This window comes from Molothrus ater, chromosome 4 (assembly GCF_012460135.2).
Source record: "Molothrus ater isolate BHLD 08-10-18 breed brown headed cowbird chromosome 4, BPBGC_Mater_1.1, whole genome shotgun sequence".
Lineage (NCBI taxonomy): Eukaryota > Metazoa > Chordata > Aves > Passeriformes > Icteridae > Molothrus > Molothrus ater.
Genome location: NC_050481.2, coordinates 52,016,454 through 52,043,885, shown reverse-complemented (window position 1 = coordinate 52,043,885; position 27,432 = coordinate 52,016,454).

The window sequence follows — 27,432 nt, the reverse complement described above, 5'->3', positions numbered from 1 at the left end:
ATATAGTGTTTTAGCTCTAAACATAGGTATTTTGTTGGACTAAAATATTTAAAAGTATAGGTGAGAGGTATTAGCAAATCTATGTTATGGCTTAATAAGGTAATTATTACTGTGGTACTTATATGACTCTGCTTGGTGATCACATTGATGGAACTCTTTTAACAATTCTGTGTTTGGTTGTTTTTCTTTATAAACTGCAAGAATGAGCATTTAACTCGGTTCAAAAAAACAGACTCACAAAATCTTTGACTTATTTTTTTTGCATCAATCAAATGGAGACATTTTAGTCTTTGAATAAAATACGACCTTTTTTAAAAGCTGAGGTAAACAGCAAGCTGAATTCAGATATTATTTTCATTTAATCAGGAATTGTTTTCAGTAACAAAAGATAAATTAGTACTTGGATCAAATAAATTTTGGTGTTGATTTTGCGGAGACACTCTTTTCAAAATTTATGGCCTAAAAAGAGTACTGAGAAGTCCTTTCTCTTGCCTTTTATATTTTTCATCATATTAAAAAAATCTTGTCTATGTTCATGGAATATAAAATTAAATAATTTTACAAGTTTGCTTTACATTAGTTTCAGCCTGCTTTGCTTATATACAAATGCAGAATTTCTATGATCCCATGCACAATCTTCATCCCAAGTCACATCAGCTGAAAACATGGCATGAAGATTGCTGTAGTTGCACAGGTTTTAGTCAGGATTTTTTCTAAATATTTAATTAGCTATAAAAGTATATTTCTCCCCTGAAAATTCTGCTGTTTTCCTAGACAGGACAAATTGGACAGGACTGCTTGTCTGGGATATTGAGCACTGTTCTTACTTTCCTGACTCGAGCCATGTTGTCTCTCCATTTACACATTTGCCCATCGAACTGTCCATTTTATGGTATTTAGAGAAACTTGCACAAAGATAATTTCAGCCCCTGGATAAAATTATGAAAGATCTTAGGAGTATCTGAAGGACTATAAAGTGTCTGAAAATACATCATGGTAAATTGGGTTTGGCCAACCTGATACTTTCCTATGAAGTAGCAATTTGTAACATCAAAATGTGAAACTAGAGCTCTGGATGTCATCTACATCATCTTGATTTTAACAAGGCGTTAAACTGATAAGATATAGAATATAGGTGAAAAACTGGCTCAACTGCCAGACTTAAAGAGGTATATTGTGAGTAAGAAGGAGAAAAACTATGGAAGGAAAATTCTCAAATGTGTCATAAATTGAAAAAGATGTTCACATTTAGGAGGCTCAAGGGGAAAAGAGAACCCACTGTGACTGTCAGATTCATAGGACTGTGTAAGAATTCTGCACATAAAAGAAGGAAAAAAAATTGTTGAGATTAGTTAATAGAATTTAGCATCAGTACTCATCTGAAGGGTCTGTCTGACACAGGAAAAATACGTTCTATTTTCTTGCTGCTACTATTACAATTTCACTATAAACACACATGAACAGTGCAAAATATCTGTTTAGCTACTTAAACCCCTTTTTCTATACTTTAGGTAAGAAGTGAATTTTATTTATATTGCTATAATTGCATAGTTTCAAAATTAAGGTTATTAGATCAGCTACACTTTATGATGAAAATGTGTAGAAGACTATGTTTGGCCAGATATATTAACAAGTTGTGTATTTTTTTAACTTATAAGTTAAATTTGTAGTTGAAACAAGAACGTGATGGATTTTAGTTTTATCACCCCTGGAAATTGCACCAATGTGGTTATAGAATCATAGAATAATTTATGTTGGAAAAGGTCTGTAAGATAATTGAGTTGTAAACTAGCTGTAAACTAGCACTGCCAAGTTCACCACCAGAGTAGTTTTATGGCACTTGGGGACATGTGCCTGTCTTTTAGATATCTCTAATGATGGTGACTCAGCCACTTCCCTAGGCAGTCTGTTTTGAGCTTGGCAACACCTGTGGTGAAAAAAATTTTCCTAGTGTCCCATCTAAACTTCCTTTGGTGCAACTTGAGGTCATCTCCTCTTGTCCTTTTGCTTGTTGGACAACTGTCCAACCCCATGTAACTGTAGAGAGCAGTAAGGTGGCCCCTTTTCTCTCTGTCTAGACAACCCCCTCGGCTTCTCCTCACAGAACCTGTGTTTTAGCTTTTTCATGTGCTTTAGCTTTTTCATCAGAGCCATTACTGTTGCTGTTATACCAGTCTTTTGCATTTGGTACATCCTAAGCTTTTTACAACGCTGTTTCAGGATATGTGTTTAACTTTCTGAGATCTGAGAATTTTATTTATGGAAGGACTGTTCCAGTGTTCTCAGTATGTTAGGGAAAGAATTCACTTAGATTGCTGTTACCAACATGCACTTTTACCTTTTAAATACATAGTTGTTTCTAAAGTCTGTCAACAGCATAAAAACTAGGCCTTCTGTCAGTCACTAAAACCAATGTATCTCACTGCTTTTAAATTCATTTTGCTTATATCTAGACCTGATGTGCAGATTAATTGACAGTACCTGGTCTAACATGAATTTTTAACTTTGATTATGAAAGAGAAATTGAAAGATGTTCAAGGTACTACTGTTTTAAGCAATAAGCGATATAGTAGCTGGAAAATTCCCTTGCAAATCTTTAATATATTTAGAAAATGTCTTACTGTTTTAAAGATTCCCAGACCTCTAATACCAAGAAAAGTAATAGTTTTATAGGTATAAATTCTTTTACTTTCCCAGATCTCCAAATGCTTCATGTATTAAAAGCACTATGCACATTATGACATAAATGCTGAAGTAGCTAGATGATAAGCCTGCAGATACTGTCACACTGTATATGTGAAAGAGGCATTTGGTGAAGGGCAAACATCCATGCTAGAGACACAATGGAAGAGATACTGTTAATTCAGATAGATATGTTATTTCAACCAACATGAAGTCCTGGATTTTAAAGCTAAATCTAATACTGCATCTGAAACATTCTCAGAAACTGGTCTATATTTTTTAAAAATATTTTAATTTTTATTCTTCCTATTTTATTTCTTTCACTTTTACCAGTGAAATCTCCTTTGCTCTTTTCATCAAACATGCATTTAAGTGACCCTTTTGCTGATGTCTGGGTAATTTAATTCTACTCAATTTTCATAGGTATAAGATTTTCACAATGAACTGCTCCATGTATACCTTGAGAATTGCAGATTCTAACCTTTGAGGCTTTCTAGTCAGGATATGGCAAACTTACCCATAATTACTTATTTTCAGTGGCAGTGAGTTGTGTCATTCAATTCATTAGATATCTTGCCTTTCTGTGGAGAAGGCAAAACTTATTCAGAAATCTAAGATATAAATGAAGAAAAGCATAAAGAAGTAGTGGCAAAAATAACAACAATATATATTCTTGTAAATAACTTATCTACATATCAAGTTGCTAAAAATAATTTCAAAGATGGTAAAACTTATTTTAATGCACTTCAGAAAATTCCTCAACATGCTGCAGCTAATAATGTAGTTCCTTGTTTTTCAGATTAATTTTTCTGAGACTGTAGAAATATTGCTTTTAATGTTCTGAGAAAAAAATCTTTTTCATCAAATCTGATAACATACATTGGTGTCCTTTAATTCTTTTTGATATGAATGAAAAATCAGCATTTACAAGGAAACACTGAATATTAAAACATGCAGTAGAATTAAAGGCCATATTTACACTTTTATAAGGCTAAAATTCTAGAAAACAGTATACCTATAATAATAAAAACATTAAATGGAATTCATAAAGTATGCCATAAAAGATTTTATTTACTATTTTACAAAAACAGTGAGTGTTGGCACACTTATATTGCCATGGTGAGTACACTACAGTCATGTAATATGACATGGTAATCAGTAGTATAGTCAAAGTACTTCCCAGCTGAAGATACTTGCTGTGGTAAATTCCTTGTTATGAAAAAATAACAACATTTCTAGATGGCCAATGTCAAATATTCTTTAAGTATTCCTTCAAGAGAATGTTCTGGTATTTTTAGAATTTATCCTAGGGTAAAGAATATAGCAGCTTATAACTAAAAAAAAACCCCACCAAATTAAAAACCAAACCAAAAACAAGCAAGCAAAATAGCAATAAAACAATCCAGACCTGCTCCCAAACTACTCTGATGTATCTTTTTTATTGGAATCTCTGAAAGGTTTTGGGCACAACTTTATCTTTCTGAGGCACATTTGGGTTAATCAAAGCACCAGCCTTTTTTGCACAGGAAATACTCTTTTACCAAAATAAAAATGTAGAAATGAAAATTTAAACAGGGAAGCTAAAAAAAATTCAGCTTTACTTAACTTTTAAACAGTTCTGATGGTATTCACAGGTTAATCTAGTCCTTTGTGTCTTTTTGCAGTGTCTCTCCTGGGTCAGAAGTTAGAAAGAATGTTAAAAACAATATTTTTAGAAGGAAAATTGGTTTGAAATAACATGTTCATCATCTGTAGATCTGCTTTATGTTTCTTTCTTGAATCAGAAGGGAAGTTATTTTGAAGTTCTTGCTGAACCAAAATCAGAAGCCAACATAACAGCCTTGTCCAGTTACTGATTCGACTAAAAACTGACATCTCCTGGCAAGATCTGAATCAGCATGAGGTCTCAGTGTTTACTACAGCCTGCAGGGCAGCCTCATGTTCCACCTGCCTTTTCATCCAGTCATCATTCTCTCTGTTTTACTGCTAAATTTGCCATCATTTGCAGTGTTATCCTTCTCTTTCTTTACCTTACCCTGGTATTGTATTGGTTTTTTTTCTAAGAAGATATTTAATTTAAAGATTCCAAGTGAGTTGTTATTCTTCCTCAGCAGACAGCTAGTTCTGTTTCTAGCAGAAGATCTGCAAATGCCTGATCAATCCAAGGTCTGTCCTAGCAGTGCACATCACTATGTGTATTCATGCATTTCCACCTTCATGTGCTGTGCAAAATGCAGAGTGTGAAAAGAGATTTGCCCCCTCATCCCCCAAGCCCCATAGTTTTGTTGATCACTACTATGCTATAGATAGACATGTAGCACTATAGTTCAGCATTGTTTATATTCCAAAATATTGTGTGCTGGATTTAGGAAACTGGAAAGATGTTGGAATATTGTTTTGAAAAGTATTGAGTTCTTGTACTCAAGCACAGATGACCCCCACAGAGGCTTATGAAAGCAATTAAAAGAAATTATATTGATGTGAATTAGAAGTTAGCCAGGCTAGCTTCAATCAGAATTACCTTAAAGCAGCACTGAAATGAAAACCAACCTCTAAAAATCAAAAAGGTGGGAGTAAGTCTCCTGGAGAAAATCACTTTTAATAGAAGTCTCTTGTTTGTATTAGTGAGCCATCAAGGTAAGTGCTATTGAATGTTTAGGGCATACTAGAAAATACAATAAGTTCACTTAATAGGGATGTGGGGATCTGAAGCTAATTTCAAGTCCAAAGAAAGATATCAGTTTTATTTTGCAGAATTTTCAACTTCCAAATTCATTAGGCAGTTCTTTTAGATTTCTAGTTTCCAAGGTTACTATGCACCATGTGTTTCCTGAGTACCTTGCTCTTCAGACTAGATTTATATTACAAATCAGGTTTAGACAGACAGCTGCCTAAATTCTATCTCAAAAACTAAAAACAAACAAACAAGCAAACAAAAATCCCACTGGAAAACCAACCAACAAATTAGAAAATTTCATAACCCTAGTAAACCAGAGGTTTTAATTAGGTATTTTTTATAGTTTTGATGAAAGTGTAAGCATAAAGTCAAGCAAATAAGTAGGTGCAAATAAGATATCATTGACGCATACATCCACACCAGGGAATTTTTTTACTTGTCTGCCTACATTACACCTACCTTCTAAACAAGGATATGCATCTTTATTTATATTTGGTGAAACAAGTGCAGATAAATTGAAGATGTCTGTCTTTGCAGTTAAGCCAACTACTATGATACTGTACTGACATATGCCTGGTTTTGTGCCATTAGTCTGGTTGGTATAGGCTGGCAAAGATACTTTCAATATTTTTTTTTTTTTATTATCTATTCCCTTAATGCCTCTTCCTTTTCCTCCTTTAGTTTACCTCATTCCATTCCAGCTGTGAAATTTCATTTGTTACCTTTTAAATGCACATTGTATTAAATTATTGTATTGCAGGTACCAATAAAAAAGCAAAAAATAATTTTTACAGTGAATTTGAAGATAATTTTCTGGGTGACTCACAATACATATAAGAACAAAAAAGAGCGCAAGAAACCTTGTTTAGTTCAACAGCTATTTTTATTGGAAAATTTATTTTAATTTAATTATCTTTTCTTTTGATTATCCTGATTATCTTTGACCTTTTCTTTTTAAATTTTCTTTTGAGCTGTTGTCATTCACTTTTATAGCTGCTAAATTGTATTGTGCAAATCAAAGGCATTTTATTTTTAATGCAGCTGTCTAACAGAGTGATATCAAGGATATTATAATGTAATAAAGGTTGGGATACCATAAGGATTAAAGCTGATTATTATGTCATTTTTGCATAACTAACTGGATATTTACTAAAAGAAATAGGAGACTGAAAGTCACCACTATTTAAATAAAATTCAAATAGCAGCAAAAATGGTTTTCACTGAAGTCATTCAAACACAAGAAATTAGTAACTTTCTGCAGAACCTGAGTTTTTGTTGAAAGACAAGTCATAGCACCACGTGAAAACCTGTTGTGAAATTTGTAGCCTGATTTAACCAAAGGCAAAGCTGGATCACTGAACAAAGTTAGGAAGTTGAGTCCTCAGAAGGCAGTCCTTATGGTGTGAGATCTCCTTGAAGGGAAAGGCAAGAAATAACAAAAAGGCAGAAAACATGAACATTACTTTTATACCCATATGCTTTTTGCTGTCTCCAATCTCCCACTCACACAGTGTAAAAATAATAAAGATTTGTACAAACTCTAAGCAAACACATTGAAAGAGTCTACAGAAAATTACTTTTGACGAAGCTTTACTCTCATTAGGAAAATCAGTGTTTTACAAGGGTTTAATGATAATTATTGCTGTATGTCTCTTGCATTTTCTAGATTAAGAAGAATGACAACAACAAAAACAGGAAAAAAAGCTCAGAGCCCGATTGTCAGAGCCTGGAGCACTCAGCTCTCACCAGGTACGAGCACTACATAACTTATTGTTGTGTTGAAAATCTGCCCTGAAGAATTTGCAATCCCAGATCACTAAAGCCCAGTTCAAACTCAGGTGAAATGCCACCCACTCCTTCGAAAAATCAAATTACATGTGATATTAAGCCTGATGAAGAGGAAATTCGAGAACAGTTCCAGAAATTAAAACCTACAATAAGCACCATCAAAAAGCAATCAATAAAATCTCATCATGGCCATCTTAATCCATAATAATAAAAAAAGAAAACTACAAGTCAAGTGTAGGAAGGGAAATCAAGTGGTATATAATAAAATATTCTTTCACTGGATAGTTTTTAATGACTATGATGGTGTTTAATTTTTTTTCATTTCTTGTAACGTCCCTTGATTTTCTTCCTTCTCTCTAACTCAGTATGATGATAATTAAGAACCACTCCTTTTCTTTCTCTTATTCCTTTCGCAGTTGTTTTGCTTATGGACACAAAAACAAAATGGATGTCTGACTTAGGACTACGAAAGGACATTCACTATCCAACATCTTACTCTTTCCTTTTGGTAATTATTATATACATTCCCTATTCTCCTTATTCTTACTGAAGCCCAGGGACTTGGACTGGAGTCCAGTGACATGAAAAGTCTTATTAATTCCAATGTTGATTAATTAAAATCTGATTACTGTACCTTTGTGGATTCAACACCTTTCTTGTCCTTATTTAATCATTTCCTTCCACACCTTTATTGCCACATTGCTATATGTTAGTATGTCAGTGAAATTGTTGTCCACTGTGGAATATTTTCCTCAATTGGTGATGAATTTCCCTCAAGAGGGAATTATTCTTTTTTTTCTGAAAGTATAAGCTAAAGCTATTTTAATATTCCAAGTAAAAATTCCTATTCCAGAAGTGAAGTTTAATGTTAAACCAAAAATACAATTTTCAGCAGAAGCAAGGGTTCTTCACAGGTGTGGTTTTACTAGCAAAATTAAATTTTTTTGCTCATGGGATACTGGTTTATCCAGATTTTCTATGTAGAAAATGCCTAATTAAATTGATCATATGCTAAGTAATATCAATCAAAGGTCAGATGCATGCTGACTTAAATTATCATGAGAAAGACAATCAAAATAATGTAGTTTCTCTTTTTTTTCCTAGGAAAGTAAGGAAGCAGAAGTTTCTAAAGTAAGTGAATGGTAAATGCAGGATTTAATTTAATTTAGTCTGTGAAAGAACTGGCAAATTTCATTTTCTGCTCTCATCTCTGAGTACTTAACCAGTTCCTGTACAATAGTACTGGGTTCTGAAAACACATTACCAACTCAGTTGGTGGTTGATCCTTGTTAGCTTATATAACTCAAGTGGTGTGACTAACATATGAGGTTTCCAGAGAGCTACTGATATTTTCCCTTACTTTCTGATGGGACTTAGAGTAATTCCTGCCCATTTACATTGCTCCCTCCCAATATCTAAAGTCTCCTACTGATTTAATCCAATTTAAACTCTGAAGAATTTTTCCAATAGGATAGAAACTGTCTTGTGTTCTGAAAAACAAAATTGTTTTATTTTTTGATTAGTTTTATTTTTGACAATGGTTTGAAGTAAAATATTCAAATATTCCAGATAAGCAAAAAGAACATTTCCTAATGACACAGGCAACTTTTTGTAGAAAAAAAATCATTCTACTAAATATTACCTCTCAAAGAAGTAAACAAAGATGACTTCGTAAGTTTAGGTTCCTATTTCTCCCACAAGGATATGGAAACTAGTCACTTCTGACAGTTTCTAAGTTTTTCTTAAGACTATATGCAGATCAATTCTGAAAATATGTGGGGATTGACAAGACAAGGGCCAGAAGCTAGAATTATTAAACGTGATCATTGGGCAAGTGCAATGGGTAGTAAAAACTTTGCATCATAAAAATTTCATATTCATTATTTCAGTCTAAACAAAAACAATCTGCCTTATTTCTGCTGTTATATTTTTAAAAAACTATGATTGCTTTTTTTTTGCTTTTTAATTTCATTTAGAGGGCAAATAAACCTGGCCTCATTCAATAGATTATTTTTATTTTCCTGAAAACTGAACAATTTTGCAGGTTACAGATAAAAATGAAATTATAAATATTTTTTTTTATCTCCTGCTGAGTACCATTTCCTGTGTTACTGCACTTCTGAATATCTGAGTGATACTCTACAGCTATGAAGGAAATCTGCTGTCACAATTATTTTGGACTGACTTTCAACAACTGGTTTGTAATTTTGTTAAAATAACCAATGTAATTTTTAATCCTTTGGCATCTTCTCAAATGATCTGTGTGATTTCGTCCAAAAATCCACTCTATTTAAGCTTGTTACATTGCTCAGCATATTAATTTTAAATATTCTATCTTAGTATTTAATGTTATAAAAGTTTGTCAGGAAAAGACTAGGAAGATAATATTTTAGGACTTTAATTCCATACAGAATATTAAGGATTAAAACAAAATTTTTCATACTACTGTGCTTGCCATAAATATTCCATGAATACTCAATACAGGAGTACTATGCATTCCAACTTCTCCCAGGGAAAATGTAAGAGTTCATGGTGTGGATGAATTAAAGAAAAAAACCCAATATAAATTAATGTCCAACCCTATGTAATTCCTAAAGAGCTTTGCCTCAAACAACTAACTCTCCCAAATCATGGTTACTACCTTAATCCTCAGGAAAAGCACTAGACAGACTTTCTTAAATATTTCTAACTAGCATTAGGAACTGTTTCACAATATATCCATGCAGAAATAAGAAAATAATCTACTTTTTAGAAACGAAAATTTCTATATTTTATATAAAAAAGAAAATAGAGAAAATTAATAATGTTATCATTAATGTTTATTTCATGTCTAGAGTACTTTGAGGACAATTAATTAGTAAAAGTAATGTTTTGGTGATATTTGCTTTTGAATATATCCCTTAATTTATATCACCAATTTAATTTGGTGATATAAATTAAGGGGTTTATTCAAAAGCAAATATCAACACTCTTGAAAAATTCATTTTGGTACCAATGTAAGTGCTTCTCTGGACTTGTTTCTATAATTAATACTATTAATTTTTTCAGAATCTTAAGGCAATTTCAATGAAATACTATATTTCAAACCTCTTTCTATTTTCATTTCTGCTTGTTGGCATTGTAGGCCCAATAATATATAATATAATATATAATTCTATTTCTTAGAAAATTATAGTGAAAAGTTACCTGTGAGAACTACTAGCTTCTTCTTCAGCTCAGAAAGGGACTGAGAAACAGCTAATACAATCTCAATGTCCACTTTATATAGAGAAATTTAACTTTCAGCATGTGTATTGAATATTTATGTCATCCTCCAATAATTTTCCAGGAAGTCTATTGATATTCACCAATAGATAGCTTTATTATTTTATATTCTAAAATTTCCTTTGACTAGTAATCTTGAGATTTGGGTACAAAGATTTTCAGACAAAATACTTGTCTTTCTGATTCTAAGGAGAATATATTTAGTTCTAGTGATTTCTTGTTCAAATTCATTGTGCTAGCTGAGAGAGAGCCCATTATAAATGACTCCCAGTCTGTTGTCTTAACCAGATTCAGGTAAAGTGAAAAACATCTCAGACAATATTGGGTTTGAGGCAGAGGTAACAGTAGGAGTTTAGTCATGCATTTTTAAAAAATGAACTGATTTAAAATATTCACCAAATCTCATTTGAGATGCAGAATTTATTCTAATCTTTTTTCAGTGCAATTATTGCATATGCTTCAAATCAGCAGCATATTTTTGCTTCTACCCCATGCTGATTATCCATTTCTGTATTTGTTTTCTCATTGGACTGTAAAACCTGTTTGATTGTTGCCCTATTAATCCAAGCATTTTAAACCCTGAAACTTTTGAATGTCTGCCAAATTGAAGCTCTGTTCTCCTGATGCTCTTTGCCAGCAGAAGAAAGAAAAGATCTAATCTTTCTCAAAGCTGGATCGAGAATGTAGGCTCACAAAAATTAAAGATGACAAAACAGAAGGGGGTTTTCTTTGAACATTGTTGAGACCCATGGTACAGGACTCAGAAGGTGAATCACTCTATTCTCTCATTTAATAAAACAAGCCAATTCAAAATAGATATTTTATGTCATACAATATAGACTCATGTCATCCTCCATTTGGATTTGATACCATATTATTCTCATCTAAATTCACCAATCAGCAACACATACTTGTACACATATATATTTTACCTATGCATGCATGTTTTTCCCCAATGACTAAAACTAAGAGACAATCTAAATTTAACTGACTGCTGAACTAAATGCACCATTCTAAAAAGAGTAAACATCTATAATACAGGCAGAAAAACAAAGTCAACTGAAAAAAAATTTGTAGGATTGTACTTGCTAAATAAATAATATTTAAGAGCAAATTGCTATGAATCACAAAGATGTTGAGTCTCTTGTGAGAATTTGAGAGGTTTTTATTTCATCTTTCAGAAACAATGCAGGATTTTTGTTCTGCTTGTTGATTTAGTCATTTCCTCTAAAACACTACATGAAATTTTCACAATCAAAGTTTTACAATGTGGAAACCGAAAAGAGGCAATTATACTTTTCAATTATTCTACTCAGTTATTTCAATTATTATTACCCAAAGTAATATTAATATAACTTAAAGCAGAATTTAGTAATTAAATCCTATGGCTGTGAGTAATATATTATTTTTTATGGAGCTGAATAGATTTTACCCTACATTTTTTGAAAACACTACTTTTAAAAACAGATGCAAGATGACCATTTAGAAGTTCATATCAACAAAAGCAGTATGTATGTATGTATGTGTATTATTATTATTATTATTAATAAGAATAGGATAAATGAAATCAACATGCTCCTTTTGGTGTGTTTTGTTTCCTTGAGTCATTAGCCAGACACTGCTATTAACTGCCCTTTTGTTGATGACAAAAAGGTTGGATTTTCTGGTTCTGAGCTACACGGGTAAATTTAAATGTCAAAAATTTCCTTAATATAAAGATAGAATATTATTTTACTATTCCCATGACTGGATCAGAGCTGTGATTATAGACTGGAAGATTCAAAGGCAAGTATTCAAAAATCCAACCTCGGGCCAACCAGTAGCCTTTCATTGTCAGAAAACTAGCAGACAAGTTATCAGAAAAGAAAAGAAGAATGTTAAGAATGGAAACAAAATAAAAAAAAATTATATCTTTTTCTTTATATGCATAAGTAAACAAGATATTTATTTGTAACAATTCTAGGAAGAAACTTCTTGTATCCATAGCTTTGTTAGTGCAATAATAGATGCTGCAGGATCTCAACAATAGTACAATTTTTAAAAGTTGCTATTGGAAACATTTTATATTAATTTTAATTCTTTCAAGAATTAGAACAGATCCACTACCAAAATGTTCTATTTTTAGATGTTCTCAGAAGTATACAGCAATAAATGCTTAGAGGGTGCAAGTTTAGCTTTGTGGGGGCATTTTATAATCAGTGATCATAAAAGATATAGTGATCCACTTTAGGAAGGCTCTTACTTCATGACACTACTGGCTGTGTTTTTTATACATGTTTTGATATTTCATATTAAATTATGTTAAATTATCTACACAACCAAGCTACATCACTTATTACATAGAATTAAGGACATCACTTACCGAAAATGTAACTGTAAAATGATAAACACAAAATCATTCTGCCTATTAATTGAATTTTGAAATACTTCTAACTTTACCCCAATCCTTTTGTCAGGGACTGAAGTAATCCTTAGACTGAGACTTTCAAAGAGATGATCTCACAGAATTCAACAGATAAAGTAGTTCTGCAGGGCCCAGAAGCAGAATGCCAGTGTACCCTCCAGTGCAGGGCTGAGGTTTCACTGGGATATCACTGATGGGTGGGGATCAGGATCAGTCCCACTGCAGGGAACTGGGGTCAGACACAGCCTTGGAATGTCCAAGCTGGACTATGGAGGTAAGGATGGGCTCGGACATCAGTCCAGAAGTCACTTTACTCCCTCTTAAGCACTTCTAAAATGGAGCCATCCCTTGTGGTACTCTGTAATTTTTGTGAGATTGTACCATGTTTGTTATGCTCACATGTCTCCCTTATCACCTGCAGAATTTTCTCAGAGTCTCTTCCATTAGCTAAACCTCAGACAAGAACATAAACACAATGATATATTGTCTTATGTTAGCATGGTACATTTGTCTAACAAATATTATAGGAAAATGTAAGTGTAAAAGGTTGTCTTCTCAAGTTCTAAAAATACCTCTGTCTTATTTTATCTCTCCTACACAATTTCTATTTGTAAATGCATTTGAGCTGGTTGTTTTCTCAAACAAGGACCTATAGCAAGTCCTAATATTTTGCAAAACCTTTATGATGCCTTTTGAAATGCGACAAATATAGGCATAATGTACCATCCACAAAGATACTTTTTATGCTTACACTAATGTGTATTTCACTAGTTGAATAAATGCCAACCATTCTAAGTATTTCAGTAAAGGTACCTATGTTATGATTCTACAGATCAATGCTTTTTGCTTCTGTTGCTACACAGAAAAACTTAGCTAGCAAACTGTGGATCAGCTCGTCCCAGCTGCTGCCCACATCCTAAGCAATAAAAGGAGTTCCATGTGTCAAATACCTGCTTTGGCTACAAATACCTCTGCCCCTGCATTTCTTCACAGACTCAACTCGAATTGGTATTTTGATACTACAGCAGAGTGGAATTGTTCCTTTCCAATAAGGATGACAATATAAGTCCTTTAAGGTCAAAATGACATTATTTTTCAGTATTTAGAATCCTGGAATTGGCTCTGCCTGCCAAGATGTATTTAATTTATTTTCTATTTGTTTGCTAAGTGCAAAGAGACATTAAACCCCTAGATCCAAATAGAGGAATACTCTCTGGCAAAGAGATGAAAACAATGGCTTTTATGTGCATTATTTCATAAAATGGGGACAGGCCTCAAGGTGCAGAGGACATTTAAACTAGAAGTCCTCAGTAGACAACTCTGGATTTTCCAGAAAGCGTGAAAAAAAAATTAAACTGAAAACAGACTGCTTAAATTTAAGTAGTTTCTGCCAGAATATCAAAAGTAGGACAGAATGAGACAGGAGAAAAAGTATGTTTGCACCTTGTGCCTTCTCTACTGTTCTTCTGAGAAGTGAAGAATAGACTTCTTGTTTAGATTGTCATAGATTCACAGTGATTGCATATTATTTTTCTGTTAAATACTGAAGGATGATAAAGGTCCCATAGTATTAATGTCTGGGATGGTTTATGCTTGTGAATGATCTCAGGAATATAGTGATCCCTAAGAACATGTAAAAGATGAGTTTTATGATTTTAAACTACAGTCAAATAAGAATGATGGAAATTTAAAATTTTATCAATAAAGCATTGCTTGACAGTTTAGTGTTAGCATGGGTACTGATAGCAGTCCTACCTATACATGATTTCAAACATACTCTTTTCCTTTCATTTTCAGTTAGGAACTGGATTGCATGGATTGTTTTATATCTAGGCACAAGTCCAGAAATAGTCTGATGTGTCTAAAACAAGAGGATTTTCTACCTGTGAGCAAATGTGTAATTTTAAAACAAAAATACTAACAATCTTGGACAGAGATAAATGAGCTGACTACTGTCTTCTTGATATGCGTACTTGGAAGGAGACATTACTAACTTTTGAGTATTCAGAAAATTGCCTTCACCTGAAAAATAATCAATTTATATCAGCCCCCTATTGTCAGCTCACTGTTCACCCTGCTATGTATGCTGAGATGGGTTCTGCTCTTCTGAGGGTAGGCAGTAGTTGAGAATTATTTCAATCCTGGTTTAAAATGCAGTTCCCTATATGCACAGAATAAAAGATCTTCAAGGTTCAGCTTTGATACTAGCTTGATAAAGGTTGAGGCTTTGGAATTTATTTTATTTCTTCTTTTCAATTTAATTTGAACAAAAACTCATAAAATAGTAGAAGGGATGCAAAGGTTGAAAGATGATTGAGATATTCACATTCCACACACACAAAGAATCCAACATAAGGACTGTAGAAACATAAATCTCAAAAATTCCCTAACTGTGCTTATGAATCCACGTTAGAAATATATCTTGGAAGAAGATACTTTCTAGCAGTGGGTTGTTGCAAATTTTGCCATACAATTTGGCAAGAAATGAACAAAAAGTTTACAAAATAGATTGGATTATGGTAGTACGCAGGACAACTCAAGATGTTCAGTCAGCAAATTGTGTCTGCAAATTGTTAATATTAGTGTTTTACAAGGAGCCAGATTTCTGTGAGCTATTTAGTCATTAAGTTCTAAATAGAAAAATCATAAGTGCATATGCACATGTACACCCTTAAACATGCCATAGAAAATCTGCTGAATTTCAGTGACATTTTGTAAACAGTTTCTACATAGAAATTATGACTCCATTATTTTTATTTTTTTTTTCCATATTCACCATGTTTATACATTTCTAAAACAAAAGAAGAAGTGGAAATTTAAACCAGTTCTGTTTTTCAAATGGCAAAATAAGTGGGAAAAAAAAATCACAATTTATTTATCACTACACACTACAACAATATGGAATTTAAACATAAAGTCCTGTTTATTCACCTCTTTTGCAAAAACGTAAGCAGAATTTGTTTTCATATTTTTCCATTTCAGAAAAAAGCATGAGCCTTATATAAACCACAGCAGGTTTTATACTCTTTCCTTACAGTGACTTTAAATTTTAGCATATGATTAGATCTTTGGAAGAAAGTAAGGGAACATACTGAATCTGCTGAAAGAGAGATTAAGTAATTCATTAACTGTGGTTTCAAAGACTGGATGTCTAATTTTTGTAATCTTCTTAAATATAAAGAGACAGAAGTCCAGTTTCAGCAATGCTGTCTTACTTTGCAAATAGTCATTCTGTCTTACGTTACTACTTCTTGATGTACATCTGCTTAACAAGTAAGGCAGAACTCATAACCACAAAGCAACCAAGAAAACATTCAAATATTTAAAATAACTTTTTGTTTACGGGGGAAGTTGGAGGGGGGTTTGAAATTTTAGTTTCAAATTATTGTCTTTACTGATATTTATTGGTAGCAGAAGACCAATGTGAAACAAAATGCTTTTGGCTTTATTTTATTAAAACAAGGTTACCTTTTCCAATATACAGAATGAAGGATTTTATCACAATAAAATTTTTCTTTTAAAAAAACGGCTCAAATTTAGCAATGTTTTTATTAAAAATATATATTGATAATGAAAGTCTGTAAAGAAGTATATCAAGAACTAAACACATTATAACTTTTCCAGTATAAGCATAGGTTTAACATCTATGGCTGATGTGTACTGCAAAGAAATTACTTATATGTAAATCAGTTAAAATGGAAAATTTCTTCCCACACCTGTTTTAACATCAATCTTTCATACTTAATATAGTGTGGAAAAATCATACATTCAAGTGTCTAAGTGCCTTTATAGGTGTCACTTTTCCAAATTCTCACATAGGTTAGCCTTTCTGTATTCCTTGAAGTAGCAGTTTGTACTATTCTGGTGAAATCCACCTTCAATTCAGAATAATGGATTTTTCATTACAATTTTTTAATGTCCCATTTGCTTTATTTGTTGACCCACTATCCATACACTTATGGATAGTGGGTCAACAAATATACCATACACTTATACCTTATGTTTTGCACGACATGCATTTTGTTTTCACTGATCAGACCACACAAGGTACAAGAAAATAGAGTCTTCAAAACTATCAGCACATAATTGTCAAAAAGGTTATCTATACCGTGAAAGACTCCTGAGTTTGATATTTCAGCCTTCACACACACAAGCAATTCTGCATACTGAAAAGATAATTAAAAGTGCTGAAAATCCTTCTGGGTTTCAGTACAATAAACAAAGGACAACCCTCTCTTTTCAACTGTGATTGTATAATGAAACTACTAAAAACTAAACATGTCCAGAAAGCACTAGATTTGCCATTTTTATGGTTTATTTATTTTGAAAGCTGAGGAGAGATCTTCAGCCTAAGACACAGAAATTCAGTTTTTGGGTTTTCAGCTGCAGACTCATACTGTTAGATAAATCAAGAAAATGTTTTGCTCGTCCATCTTCTTCTCTAAATTTAGTGTGGAATAGTTCCTATTTGAACAAAGCTACAGGATTAAATTCAGTTCTACAAAGTAATTTAAGGTTTTGTGAAAAAAAAGAAAATGTTTTGTGAAATTTATATTTGAAAAGCTAAAAGCTCAATAAACTTCCTATGCTACTTCTTAGTTGCTTAACAACTAAAATTGTACCACTTTTGAAAAATATACAGAACAATATAAAGTGTAATAACCTTAAAATAAATGTCAGTGTAAATAAAATTGATATCTGTCCTCATGTACTGTACTGATGATTCTGAGAAAAGTTCTCTACATTCTGGTGATGCACTTTACATTGCTTCTAAGTATCCTACTGATTGTTGAAGGCAGACTGTATCAAAGAATGAAGGGTGCTTCCTGGGGTGTTTGCTGAAGCAAATTTATCAAATTCACATAATACCCTTACACTTGAAGACAATGGTTAATTCTTACACATTATAAATTGATATCCCTACTTACACAAACTGTCTTTGGCAACCATATTATAACTTATGTGGGAATATACAATGCCATGAAGCAAGCAAAATATTTAAGAGTGGCAACTAGAGCCTGGATAGGCCTGGCAATCAAGGGCCAGGTAACCAGGCTTGAGTGCTCCTTGAAAGAAAATCAAGCTGGGCTTGTTTTCTTACTTGTCCCATTTTCTTAATTTAATTCTGATGTCTAATGCCTCCCTGTCCCTAGGCAGAAAAATGTGTGTTTTCTGATTCCAGCATAGCTTTTTGGTGTGCGTGTCCAAGATATTCTACCTCTTCATGGTATCTTGTGCTTATCTTGCATTTGTCTGGTTACTTTTTATTTCTTCATTGCTTCCTTGTGCAATCACACATAAATATTTCCCTTCTATGGCCACATTACTCTCATGTTTATATAAAATGTTAATGTATTGTGTTTGGATATTCTATGAAAATATTACTAAATTTTGTTACTAATTGCAATGTTTTGGTCATACTTGGATTTAAGGAAAGCTGATATTAGCAAATAAAATTAAATAAAGAATTGAAATTTTAATTGGGATATCTTAAAACATCCAGGTGTCAGAAGGTCCTGCTTTGACTATGTTGTCCAAATGGGCAATTCCATTTGGTGGTTTCTAAAAGCAATAGTGATGTTAGAAGTAATTTAAAATATACTTATTAACAATAGCAGAAAATTCTTTAGGTTTTATTATTTTCCATTGTAGGCCTACAGTAGATTATTCAACATCCTGATGAGTTAACAGAATTCCTAGTCTATTGTGGGACTGCAGGTTTCATGCTCCAGTTTCTATCACTAAGGGTTCTGTGTGATGCCTTGATCCAAAAGCACACATAATTAAAAGGAATCACCCACCCCTGCCACATATGCCATGTTGAATTTCATAATTCTAGAGTGCCCTTAGGCACACAGCAGGGCTTAATCTTCAAAACCCCATGTCCTCCATGTTATTACTTATCTAATAAGTAATATCAGTGCTGAATTCTGCTCCAGGCTGCTTTACATTAGAAAGCTACCATTTCAACACAATGGCAAAGTGGCATATCCTGAGTTAACAATAATAGTTCCTAAGTAAGGTAGCTATTTCCTTCATCTCTTCTCATGCAAACAACAGTAGGCATGATGTGATGGTGCTGTTATTACTGTTCTTTGTGCTGTTGTAAAAATATGTAGATACTGAGAAAAAAATTATTGAAATACAAGTAATAATAAAATAGCACATCTTTCCACTTTTTTCACCAGAACTTGAAGCCCTCTTCTGGGAGGTTAACTGTGCATGTTTCAAAATGAAATACTGGACTAAATTCTGAAATATACAAAAAGGTTAAAAAAACCTAATAAACAATTCCCTTATTTATCACAGCTCCCCTTTAACCAAATATTAGACCTTTGACTTTATAGATTTCTAGGAATCTAAAGAGTTTTGCAAAGTCACCTAGGATTAGAGCTACAAGAATGTGCAGTTTCCAGGTCCAAATTCCCAGAAAATATTTTTTGCTTATTTCTAAGAGAGAAACTGGACTAATCCTATTTTAACAAAACTCTGAAATGATTTGAAGATTTCTGGAAACCAAAAGTTCAACTTTGAGCCATGGATAGAATTCTAAAGCCTTTGACAACTAGATGACCAAAACCAAATGAAATATAAACACCTTGATCATGCCTGGGTAGCAGTTAATTTATATACAAATATGCTGACCCCCATCTTAATGTGTTTTATAAACTAAGTGCTATTTGAGTGGTAAAAAAAGGCACAAAGTAGCCAGCCTTTTCCATGACCCATATCATTAGATCCCTTGTCCCACTGCACAACAGGTCCATCCATTTTTCCCCTGATAACATACTTACAGAAAGCTGTTTTCCTACCCTTCACTTCCCTTGCTAATTTCAACTCAAACTGAGTTTTGGCTTTTCTCCATCCACTCCTACAAGAAGGGAAATGCCTTTGCATTTCTCCCATGTAACCTGTCCCCACTTCTGTCATCTGTATACTTCCTTTTTGTTGTTGAGCTCAGTCAAGACCTCAGTCTTCATCTTTGTTGACCTTTTCCCAGACTTGCCTGACAAGAACAGACTATTCTTGTGCCCTGAGGAGGTTGTCTTTGAAGATCAAACAGCACTTGTATTTGGCAAATGTTCATCTAAAAAATACAAAACATATGTTTGATTTAAAATATTAACTTTAGCATAATTTTTTTCTGTCAGTTGTCTGGTATTTGTGTTGGTTTGGTGGTTGGGTTTTTTTGTGCGGTTTTTTTTTGTGTTTGTTTGTTTGGGTTTTTTGTTTGTTCTTTGGGTTTTTGTTTGTTTGTTTGTTTTTTGTTTGTTTGGTTTTTTCTGTTTTGTTTTGTTTTTTCTGGAAGCTTGATACCTTGCCATCTAATTTAATTTTCCAAGATGCCAGTAGATATCTAAATATTTTTTTTCAGCAATGAAGTACATGTAAATACTAAGAATGGTGGATAGATTATGCTACTACTTGTGTGTAGCTTCATTCTCATACTCTAAAATCCAGTTGTTAATTTCAAACTGTGTCTCCAGTTAACCCATAAATATTTGACCACTTTTTGTGCAAACAAAAACATTTAAATGTTAAAATGTTTCTAGATCCCAACTTTACATTTCCTTATTTTTCTTATTAGATGATCAAACTTCAAAAATCCATCCTCCCAATGGAGAAAGAAAAAGCAATGGTAAAAAACCTGGAAAACTTCGGATTAGAAGCCAATTACAACTTCTTGTCCTTCTTATATTATGAGAAAGTTATGGACAGATTTAGAATCACAGCAGCAAGCTGTGAATGATATATGAAATGAAACAGTCCTGCTGATTTTACTGCTGTGCTGTTTGCTATGGCCTGTAGACATTCAGGTGCACAATATTCACATTGTGGACTGAAGAATAGCCATGCAATGCAAGACATTAAAAGTGTGTGTGAGAGAGTTTTCAGTGTATCCTCTGTTTTCCTCTTCACATTCTTTACTTTAAAGACCCTGTTTCCAGACTAAAGCCCATGAAGAAAAAATAAGAGCTTATTCTACAAAATAACCTACTTAGCATGGTAAAGAGCCAATACAGGTTATTTTTTTTTCCCTTTCTCATCCCTAGGCAAGATATAAAATTTTGTTTCATGCATAAAGATGAATGAAAAACAGCTTGCAAATGGAAAGGAAAATAGTTTACAAGTGGTTTTATGTGCCTAAATTTGAAGGCTCTTATCACAGAGACCTTATGGATAGTATCAAATATTCAGTCTTGTCTTGTGTCATCCAATGGGCTGGACTTTTGTTTTATGTTAAGTAAAACATAAGGACTTACCTCCTTTTTGTCCAGTATCAATTAAAGAAGAATCAAGCCTTCAGATATGCAATGCTCATCAGTAAACAAATAATCTCTCACCAGAAATTACCAAATGTGTGCCAGTTTTACTTATGATATATACGGATTTATCAAGTCTGGTGTGAATTTTAAACTTTGTGCTTAATAAACAACTCCTTTCTAATTATTTTAAAATTTCCATCTCTCCAGGTAAGGGTTTTCAGATAGTGCAGACATACGTTAGGTAGCAAATACATATCTCTCCCTAATCTCTGGATCCACTCAATGCTGCATTGCAACAGCAGTATTCCTTTAAGTGGAAAGATAATTTTAATTTATGGAGGTTTTCCTGATTTATTTAAGTTTGGTTATTTTTTTTTTTTTTTTTTTTTTTTTAATAGCGGTAGATTTTCCAGATTATTTGGACCTTTTATTATTTTGCCAAAACATGCATGGGATCAGAAAGCAGTGTCATGACACAGCCACGCTGACAGAGCCCAGAGTGCCATGTTGACAGTGATGAGACATGGAAACTGCAGTTATTGGATGGGTAGCCAGTAGACATTACTGACACAATGTCTAGTACAGTAAAAATTTGTGTATTTTTAGTTGGGGTAAACTTTTAAATTTTAGGTGAGTAAAAAAAGAAAAGTCGATTCAGAAAAATATTTTACAAAATATAATAGTCTTTAAAGCTGTACTTTAATATGACCTCTTTAGTATTTTCTTTAGTAAAAGCTTGGGATATACATAATTCGTCTGCTGCTTGATAATGTCTTCTTGGAGATTTCAATGTTCTCCCATCCCAGAGATTTCTGAAGTAGATTATTTAGTAATCTTTCTGACAGGTATTACAGGCAGCAATTGCTGCAAGATTAGGGAGGCTTTATCACTGAGGAAGCCTTTGGTTGTTTACACTTGTCTTTTAGACACTTCCAAATCCCTCAGAGGTATAGTAAAGAATATGACCTCCCCTGTAACTAAAATTATAGACCAGTCTTTATGCTTATGCTTTTTGCACAGGAGCCATTAAAAGTGTGTACAGGTAAGGGTAGGAATGGTAGGGGAGCAATGGCATATCATTCCCAGTGCTAGGGCACAGTGGCTCCCTGGATACCAGATGTGGGGAGTGATGGGCAATCCACCAGGACAGACAGAGCATTGCTTCACAGCCAGAGCCCACCCTGCCATTGCAGTCAGGGACCAGGGCAGGCCTGGGCACCGTGGGGCACCTCTCCAGGGATGGGCTGGAGCTGGGGAAGAGCTAAAGCTGGGTCAGGACATCACTCTGTGAGTGAGGATCAGAGTCAGGACTGGGGAGGGGAACCAGGGGCAGACACAGCCTAGAGGTAGTCAGGACCCTCTACATTAGAGTTTCAGCTTTCTTTTATTGAGAAGTGTGCTTTTGAATTGACTTGTTGTTTCTGCTCTGATTCCCATTATGCTTTCAAATCATTATTACTTGGTTTCTTCCTTTTGAATGAAAATATTTAATATTAAAATATGTCTCCAGGATGACACTGAATGTTCTCTGCCATTGGTTTTCATGTTCAAGTTGCCAAAGTAGAATTAGCTTAAAGTTAAAATTCCTGTCTTCTCAATGCTGTGCTACTGCATGGAGACTTAAATCCATTTTGCTATTTTTCACTTATAAAATGCTAGCTTTGATTTCTGGGAATATTTATGTCCTTCAATGAGCATAGAATGCATGCAGCAATCTGAGTCAAACATATTTTCACATCACTAGTTTTGCTATTAAATTCCTTCTTACAGCATTGAGAAAGCAAAAAAAAAAAGTTTTACTACTACTAATTTAGTAGTTTAGTAGTTACTACTGCTACTAGTTTCAATATTACTTGTAAGTTGTGGCCTATTTCTAGTGCTTTCTGACAAATACTTTTTTAGGGAACCAAAGGGAAACAATCAATTACCATGAGAGTTCTCATCTAATCATCTCATGGCCAATGCTCAAAATAACATGTAAAGGATCCTATGTTCTCATGCTCTTTTACCAGAAACCTTGCACAATTTATTTCAAATTACACCTTTTCATTGCAGAGACTACAGACTTTGACCTATACTTTTCAGTGAAGTGTTTCAGCTGCTGTCAAGTAAACAGTTCATGACAGACACAGACTGTTGCTATTCAAGGAGTGCGCCATGATGTCATACCTGAGATTTCAAATCCTTCCTCACTATGTTGATTCAGCTATCGTATTTTTTGTTCCATAGTTGGCTTAGTCAAAGCTTCTAGTCTCTTTTTTGGTCTCATTTAAGGGCTCCATTCATACTCAACAGATAGCAGAGAACCTGAACAAACTAATACTGTCTTGCAGTGTGTCACTGTCATAATAATTTTAAACAGTGTGGAAGTCAGTGTCATGTCTTACCTAAATGGTAAAATGACACCAGATATGTCTGCTGCAACATTGCTTAATGTCCAACCCACTGTGGATTGGCTCCTGTGGTGACATTTAGAAATATCTTAACTACTCATCCTCATCTGAAAATCTTAATGAATAACTTACATCTATGCTGATTACAGGATATATGTACAAAAAAACCACCAGCCTTTATGAAGACATCATAATCTGCCTGTTCATTCATCTAATTGCTTTTTCCTTGCATAGCTAAATAGAATTAATTTTCAAAACCCTTAATTAAATTGAGATCTAATGCTCTTGCCTGATTTTAAACTTTTAAAATGCACCATTGATTTAAGGAGCCACTAAACTCTTTGTTGATAAACCTAAAATGACTATAGCAGTGAAGAAGTATCAGTGGATCTCTGTATGACCAAGTTCAAGCATGACTCACTGACAGAAGCAGAAATTCCTTCACTTCAGTGAAGATGCTAGATTTGGCTCGTGTGTTTTCCACTATTATGTGGCTTGAAGAATTGTGCATGAAACCTTCATTATCATTATACAAAATGAATGGCATTGCCAATTATTTAAGCTGGAATAATTTAGGAGCTGGCTGAGTGGAACCTAGTATGAACCGAGCCAAAAAAAGCATTACTTTAAAAACAAAAGCAGTGTCTCTAGTAGAGTTATTTAAATATTTTCATGTGTTATTACCAAAGATGGAACAATTCATGGAGGCTAGACTTGGATTTTTTTAATTGATATTGGCTTCAAATTTTCATTGATATCCTAAAATACACCAAAAAAAATTTCAGGTCTTGATGTTATTAGAAATCAGTTATATGAGACTGAATACTAATGCAGGTAAAAGGGAAAGCATGGGAAGGGACAGATTTTTTTAAAGATACAGTTTTTCACTATATTTTGTGAACAAGACTGTACTTGCTGCCTAAAAAAGTACAGAAGAAACAGCATTATCTGCTAGATGGTTTTCCTGGTGTCATATTTAGCAATGTTGCCCTAGACTACTTTGTCTTGTTTAAAAAAAAAAAATTATGGTTAACTTCCTCAAAGTTGTATTGTTCATAGAAGTAAACAGTTATTTTGATAACGCAATACAGAGAAATAGCTATTTTGACTGATGTCCTCAAAAATATTTATATTATCTCTACACTCTTTTGAAAGTACACAGTTTGTGGTGATTGGCTGTGGTACACAGTTTGTGGTGATTGGTGGGGCTGTGGCTGAGCCTCATCCCCAGTGGGTACAGCTGTGAGAAGCAGGTGAGCAGCACTGACAGCAATGAGCCATGGAGTGCCCAGGTGCACTGACCAACACCAAAGGGACAGAGGGCACACAGGTGCAATGCATCAACAGAGGGGATAAAAGGTTGGGCTAAAGAACAAGGGCAGCCTCCTGAGGCCTTTTGAAGTGGTATGATGTGTGGGTGAATGCTTTTAAGCCTTCTGGTACTGTATGGTGATATTCCATGTATTGTGGCAGTCTTGACTGTCACATGTGCTGTGACACTATTTTCTGGGTTTTTTTTCTCTTTGTTTGAAACAAGTTATTGTCCCTGCCCATGGAAATGGGTTTGTAAGTAGATGATCTTTCTGGTCTCTTCTGACCCAATCTGTTCTGTGGTTTTATGATTATTAGAGGGACTGACTGCTTGTATCATTAATAATTATGAATTATGACAAGTCTTGTGTATAGATGCAGTGTGATTTAAAAACTGGAAGGATTTCTGGTTTTGTCTTGCATTTTCCTTAGCAACAATTATTCTACTTCATTTGGTTTTGGGGTCTTTTTTGGTGAGAACTGATTATTGAACTAATGTTGTTATTACTAAATAAGTGCAGTGTCTTTTCTTAGCACCTAGTTTTGGGAACAGATAAGTAGGTAGCTGAAAGTACCTACACTTTTTTAGATCTCCTCTCTAAAATCTATCATCTGATGATTTCATGTGATTATAAGCCATACGTATCTTCCAGGACTGTCCATTGAGTCTGCAAAATCACTATAAGAATCCAAATTCCAGTTATTTTTTTCTCAAATTTTATCTTTATATTCTGTTAATGTGAGATATATACAGAAAAAAAGAACAGTAAGAAGGTGCAGATGTGCTGATATCACTGCATAGAATGGTGACTGGTAATGCCCTGAGCTTTGATGCTCAGACTTTACATATATATATAGTTTTTTTTTTTTTCTTACCGTCTTTTACTTGTATTCTAGTGACTGACGTAGACAATAATAAGAAAATACATTCAAGATCTTGGGAGCTATCATATTTTTCACTGAATCATTTCATTTGGAATAGTTATGCATAGCAATTAGTGAATGCAAAAAACACTGCTCATCATATTTAGAGATAGATATGTTTTGCCTAATCTGTTTCTTGGGACTCTGAGTCTGCTGGTTTTTTTACTGGTATAGTCTTTTAGTGCTTAATTACCCTTATGTTAAAGAATGCAACTACATACAAGGTGGAATTTGAACCTCTTCAAAGGTTTCACATTTTTTTGGTATCTCTGAATCAAATAACCAGGTACTCTGTCAGTGTTCTCTTCAATAAACTGATTAGACTGAGTTTATCGAGTCTCCCAATGTGACTCTTTCTTTCTGTGCTTTGGATCATTTAAGAGTCCTTTGTTCAGTGTTCTGCTAATCTTGACAAATTCCAAAAGCAAAACCAACAACTTGATTGTGGTGATGTAATGTACAAGGAGAAAATAATACCCCTTCCTGTCCTCTGTATTCTTCTGAGCCCGAGGATCACATTTCCCTGCTTGACCTTGGCATTACTTTCTGACCTTATGGTAAGTCTTAGAGGTGAGATTTTCCTTAAAGAAGTTTTTCTAAACTCAATCTGTATAGGACAGAGTATTTTGATTTTAGACTCTGCATTTTTCACTGCTACTAAAGTCATATGTGATGAAAAAACTTAGAAAGATTTAATTTTTTCCAATGCTTTTTCAGTAGTGGTCTGATGGTTGAGCTTGATGTGGTATTCAGACTGTATTAGGCAAATGCAAAATACAAGCTTAAATATACCTTTTTCAGTTTGTGCTTGATTAATTTGGAAATAAGCATATATTTGTCTTCAAGACTTAGGTCCTATTGCCAATGTTCATGGCCAATTAAACGTCAGTTAATGGAGATTGTACTCAGACGTGTGTCTGTGTGACTGAAATAAATAAATGTTCAAAAATATTGGATGCTGGAGTGGCAGGTAGGGTAACTTTGTCATATACGACATGTTGAATTACATAACTCTATCATATCTGTAGGCATGCAGCAATATGTACTTTTTCAACAGTCAATGTGTCTCTTTTACTGCTCATCTAATAAATAAGTGCTAAAATACTGCTTCAGGCTTGTTTGCATGACAGTTGACATTTCAAAATACTGACAAAAGTGACATATCTTGAGTAAACCCTTCTAAATAAGTTGTCTCTTTCTAACATGCTTTTTTTCCCTTATAAGCAGCAGTAAGAATGCAAGAGCGCCACTGTCATTACTGGCATTTGAAGAAAATGTTTCTTTAAAAGTGGAAATTGAAACAAGATTACATGAAATGTTACATCAATATGTTTTATATTTGAGAACACAAAACTTGACATTTACAGTAGTTAGGTTTGATATGTAGAATAGAGAGAACTACACACTAAAAATATTCAGATTTTTACATGATTACAGGCCAACATTTATCACTAAACAAGATTTTGCTTGGGTTTAATCTTTTATTTGCTCTATGGGATCTAGGAAAAAAGAGGGAAAAGATTCTCAGCTATTTGACACTTTTTTTTCAAACTGAATTTTAAGGATGTATAAACATTATACAAAGAAATGCGATATGCCAAAGATTAAGTGAGCTAGCATTTCAGATAAAGCACAGTTTAAGAGAAAAGAATTTATTTCTCTGTATCTTATTTCAATTTGTTCTAGATTTGAACTGACTAAAACAGCTACTTTTTTCAAAGG